This window comes from Crinia signifera, chromosome 5, assembly GCF_055691185.1.
Source record: "Crinia signifera chromosome 5, ASM5569118v1, whole genome shotgun sequence".
Taxonomy (NCBI): Eukaryota; Metazoa; Chordata; class Amphibia; order Anura; family Myobatrachidae; genus Crinia; species Crinia signifera.
Genome location: NC_139221.1, coordinates 156,548,830 through 156,554,519, shown reverse-complemented (window position 1 = coordinate 156,554,519; position 5,690 = coordinate 156,548,830).

Below are 5,690 nucleotides of genomic sequence, written 5' to 3'. Positions count from 1 at the left end.
TTTTTGATATTTACAGTCTTTTATTTATAGGTTGTACATGTTATTTCTGACTGATCAAATTCATTTAAGAAAAACCAAAAACCTATATAGGGCACCCTGGAGCTAAACAAAAATATTAAATAGTTTGCAGAACAATATATTTTGTACCTTCTTCTATTTCCTTGAATATCTCTTTAGTCAGAAATTCATTTAATTCTTTAAAAAAAAATGTACATAATTCACCTACAAATTAAAAGCTTAAAGTTAATAGTTCTGATAACAATGTAAGTGTTAGTGGCTTAGTTAGGCAGCCATAGCGGACAGACAAACTGTTCACCATCAGTATATCTGACACTTTTGTGTGATATGTGTTTTCTTAATAGCCTCTACTGGACCCTGTTAGATTAGACTCCACCGACTTGTGCTTTCTCCATCCTAATACTTCCCCAGGGCTCCCACCAAGAGCTCCCTCCTGAAACGTCATGCATTTACACTTTCACTCCGCGCTGTTCTAGTGTCCCATGGCAAACAGGGTGTTCGCTGGGTGCATGCGAATGTGTGGTCGGTGGGCCGGGCCATTTGCATATGGGAACGCCCAGCATTTCATAGGTGTTCCCATGCCGGGGCGGCAAGCTGACATCAACGGATGTCAGCTGCCTGCCACTTCCTCCTGAGCGTCCACGCATATATAAGTGATTTGAGAGTCACTTTTATATGCATGCACCTTTGCCATCATTTGATGGTCGCTAACCATGGAATGATGTGGGTGGATCCTTCTAGGCTGCAAATGGATGTTATTGTGTAATATCCATTCGCAGGCCCTGCAAGGGAATCACCCTTGCAAATGGGTGGTGGCCAGGCCACCATTTGCAAGATGGGGTTTGGTGGTCTAGCAAAGCTGCGGATTTGCAGCCTTACGAATCAACCAGAATAACCCCCATTGTCTCTGCTCCGTCTCTCATTGACATGTCTAGCCCCTTGACCACCAGCTCCATGACACCTGATACCTATGCCAGCTTACCATCTCCGAAATTGCAAACGTCTGGTGAGCCTGCAGTTCTGCCTAAAACTCCTGACTGTCATACAGTCATCCCCTGAAATTGAGCTTGTTTGCTGCACTCTACCTCCAGCCTGCCCGGGGCCCTCTAGTTGTTCACTATTCCTGATTAGCTGCTTTCCCCAACACCACAGCTTTTTCACTTGTCCAGCATACAGATAGTCTCTCGTATACATTTCACCATCTTTACTCGCACCCTGCTGTACCCCCTTTCTGCTTGTCTTGTGATGTGTGATTTTTTTAATTGACTTTTCAATAAACTGTTACAATATACATAACAAACAAAACAGACAGTAACTATGACTGTTATATAGCAAAGCGTATCCAAATAAATGTCACAAGATCATTTTTTTAAGTAACCAGAATGGGGGGGAGGGGATACACAAGAGGGAGTTAAGGTAGAAACGAAAGATAAAGAAACTGGTGAAGGAATGACCCCACTGAAAAGGTCAGCTATGTTGAGAAACACATACATGAAAGCATGATACATGAGATGAAGATACAGTGGAAAAATAAGCCAAGCAACAATAGTCACAGATATTAAAATAAATATATCAAATTAGAAGCACGTCTCAATCGATTTTAAGCAGTATTATCTTATAAAATATGGTTTTGGGTTGCCTCATCAAGCATGTTAATGAAGGGCTCCCATTTTTTATAAAACCTTTGACCCCTTCACTAATTGCTGGGATAGGCGAGAGTCTGTCAAAATACAAAACTTGTATCAATTTTTTTTTTACTTTGGATCAATAGATCTGCTCCTACAATATCCGATGTATTAAAACAACAAGCGCAACTTAATTTTTTTTTTCTGGACCTAGAATCCAATTCTTAAAATTCCCACAAGAGTCAGGGGATAAAGTTGTGGAAATCATAAAATTAACAAAATTAATTACCTTATGCCAGAACCATTTTTAATTTCCCACAATCCCAAGCACAGTGGAAGAATGCAGCCTGTGACATTTTACAGTGGGGAAGATACATAAGGAAGAATGGGCGAGGATACCTCAAACAAGAATTGAAAGACTCTTGGCTGGCTACAAAAAGCATTTACAAGCTGTGATACTTGTGAAAGGGGGCAGTACAAGGTATTAACTCTGCAGGGTGCCCAAACTTTTGCACATGCCATTTTTTGTTTTCCGTTATTTTGAAAGTGTAAATGATGGAAATAAAATCAAACTTTTTTTTGACATGTTATAAGAATATCTAATCTGTAATTTGATGCCTTTTGGAAAGTTTTCCATCTTTCCTTGGCTTCCTTTTGCACATTAAAATTAAATTTTGCCTGGGGTGCCCAAACTTTCCATCCCCACTGCTACATATTACCCTGATTCTAATGCAGTCACATGTGTACGTTGGGCAGGGGAAATGTACGCTCTATGAATTATCCTAATATGAACTTCCTGCAGGTAAAAGGATTTTAAGATTGGATTCATATTGGGAGAATAAATCTGGCAATAAATGTAGTGAGGGGATATCAGCAGATCATTTGGAAAAAGTATTTTTCCAAGCACCCGATGAGGAAAGGGATGGAAGTGGACCATGCAATAAGCTAATCATATAGGGAACAGTGGCAATTGGTTTAACATTAACATTGGTTAACATTTTACCTACCCGGAACATGTTCATCTTGGCTCATTGGCGTTCTCAAGGTGTCATCAATTTTTCTATTACTGAGGAAACCATTAAACTTGCAGCGATTCTGTTTTGCAGCAGCTCTAATACTGATACAGGGGAGGACACTGCCACTCTAGCCCCCAAAGCTCATATCTATTCAAAGTCACAAAAAGTGAGGAAACCATTAAAGATGAGGTAGCTATAGCAATGGATAGTTTTGCTTGAGTTGTTGAACTTGGTACCCGGATTGATTTGTCGCAGAATCTGACAAATGCCCTTAATGCGACTAAGCTTCAATCCCATGGATGAAGGATGACCTGTTACTAATCCTCAGATTCTTAAAGAAGCTAGGTCACAACCTTAGATCCAGTTCATTGGGACTCGATCACTAATATTTTGGTATTTAACCAATTTGACCCACCTTAAGCGCAGAGAGATGTGACACCGATCCTTCATCAAAACCAAATCAAGTTTGGATGTGGATTCCTTTTTTGCTTTCCCAAGAACACATGGGACTTTTAGTGGCTAGATCTTTAGTGGCAAGACCATACGCACTAAAGGTCCAGAAGAAGCAGAACTTTGAAAACTAAACCTTTCCACTGCTGTGACCTCCTCTCTTTCTGCTACTAGAAGTTTGCTACCCTACAACTTCCCTGCAACGAGTGTGGCAAGTGGTGCCTCTAGTATACTTTTAATCAGACCACCTTATCTTTGAAGCATTTTTTTTTATTTATTTATTCAACATTTTTGTGTATTCTGTTGTGCCTTATCCTCTAAGTTACATACAGTGGTTTTCTCCATTTAATCCTATCTGCAGACTCTTCAGTACACTACCACTGTTGATTTTCAAGCCAATGGCTGTTGGATACTATACTTTCAGGATTGACCACACTCATTGTTGCCATGCCAATCGCCAGGTGTGGCATACATGGCGATTGCTGCAATCCCATCGCCATGCTAGCGTGTCTAAATAGCTCCCAGAGGTAATAGAAATGCATTGCGTGGTGATGGCACAGCATTGCGATTCCATGCCGCAGGTGCGACATAGGCATGCCAAAAAGGCACAAGTGGCCATAGCACAGCAACAATGAGTGTGGCTATTTCTCTATAGAATGTTTTCATTTACTGAAATAGCTTTCTTTTTGCTTTTGTCTATATATTGTAAATGGTTATAAGTTTGCTAATATAGGATACATGTTCCACTACACTTTACATATATTACAATCTTTGATATCAATCACATCCCCAGTGGGGCTTACAAAAAGGAAACACGTACAAACTAGGGTTATTTCTTTTTGGGGGTCAAAAGCTGGTTTACTTATCAGTTTATACTTGGAATGTGGGAAGAAACTGAGGAAGCCCATGCAAAGACAAGCAAAACATAATTTGCCTAGCAGCTTACATAACCAAGGCAGCAGAATCCATTTTAATTGCACTGTGTACTAAGCATGGCAACAAGGAAATAGCTGACTGGCAACACTGTTAACCATTGCAACAGCAGCCGATTTGCTTTCAATGTGTATTAAGCATGGCCATCAAGAAATGACTGTTTATCAATGCCCAGAACCATAGCATAGCATAGCATTTAGCTTTGTTGTGTAACAAGCATGGCAAACAAGAAATGTGCCTATCATCACCCATAACCGGCATAGCTTTCAGCAACAGCTCTGCTGGAGGCGGCTCACCCCTTTAATGATGTAGGAGCCCCTGCTGATTTTAGCTTATCAAATATTTTGAAAACATACTATTTAAAAAAAGTTGGGGGAAAGCCCCCCCCCCCCCCCCCTCAAAAAAAAAGGTTAGTTACCTGGGTCACTACTCTGAGTCAAAGTGTAAACAGGTCACCCAACCTACCCAGTTTACAGCATGCTAAGAGCCCATACCTCTATAACTGCAGTGTCTTGTGGGAACATGGAAGCAGACAGTAGCGCTGGCTGTGTAAAGGGGGGTATGGGATGTTAGGTTGACATGAGTATTTAACTTTTTTGGTGTCTTTCTCCACATGAAGCTGTATAAGTGTACGGCAAGTGCAAGTTTGGCACTCTATTTAAAAATAAAAATCATGAATAACCTTTTCATGTCGATCTTTTGCTTGTCGACCTTTTGACCATGTCGACCCTTTTCATGTGTCAACCTTTTGACTGTCAACCAAATTACTGCATCCCGTGTTAAGGTGTGTGCCAAAAGCTGCATGATGTAGGCAATTTCCTTTAGTGGGCATGGCCTAATGGTTCCAAGGACAGGCAGCACAAGTCCCAATCTACAAGTTTTCTGGGCATTTAGAGATGATGTCCATTCCAAGCGCAGGCCAAAATGACAATGCACCGCAGTGGTAAAGTCCATCCCAATCTGGCCCAGCCTGGAACAACTGCATTCCAAATTTGGGGTCATACTCCACTCTGGACTTTGTTGGGAAAGGCAGGGCCGGTGCAAGCCACCGGAGCGCCACAGGCGAGTCGGGGTGGGGGCGCCCCGGTGCCGGGGGGTGGGGGCGCCCCGGTGCCGGGGGAGAGGGAGAGGGGGGGTACCTGTGTAAAAAAATTGCTGCCCCGGCGTCCCTGCACTGCTGGGGCGGTCAGGGGTGTCCGTGCCGTAGGGGTACCTGCGGCGCCGTCATGTGTATAAAGCTGGCTGCGGCCGGCGGGGTCCCTGTAGTGAATAGCAAATAACTAGCGCTTCCCGCGCCGCCGCGCGCATAGTGCTAGTTATTTGCTATTCACTACAGGGACCCCGCCGGCCGCAGCCAGCTTTATACACATGACGGCGCCGCAGGTACCCCTACGGCACGGACACCCCTGACTGCCCCAGCACTGCAGGGATGCCGGGGCAGCAATTTTTTTACACAGTTTGCTGGGGGTGAGGGGCGAACTGCCGCCCTCCAGGTGCCGGCGCCCTAGGCAAATGCCTAGAGCTGCCTAGTGGTGGCGCCGGCCCTGGGGAAAGGGGGTGTAAGTGAAGCACCACGGACAGTGCTTGTGCATGCTATCTCTCTCTCTCTCTAGATAATAGATATAGCTATTTAATGCATTCAACAAAG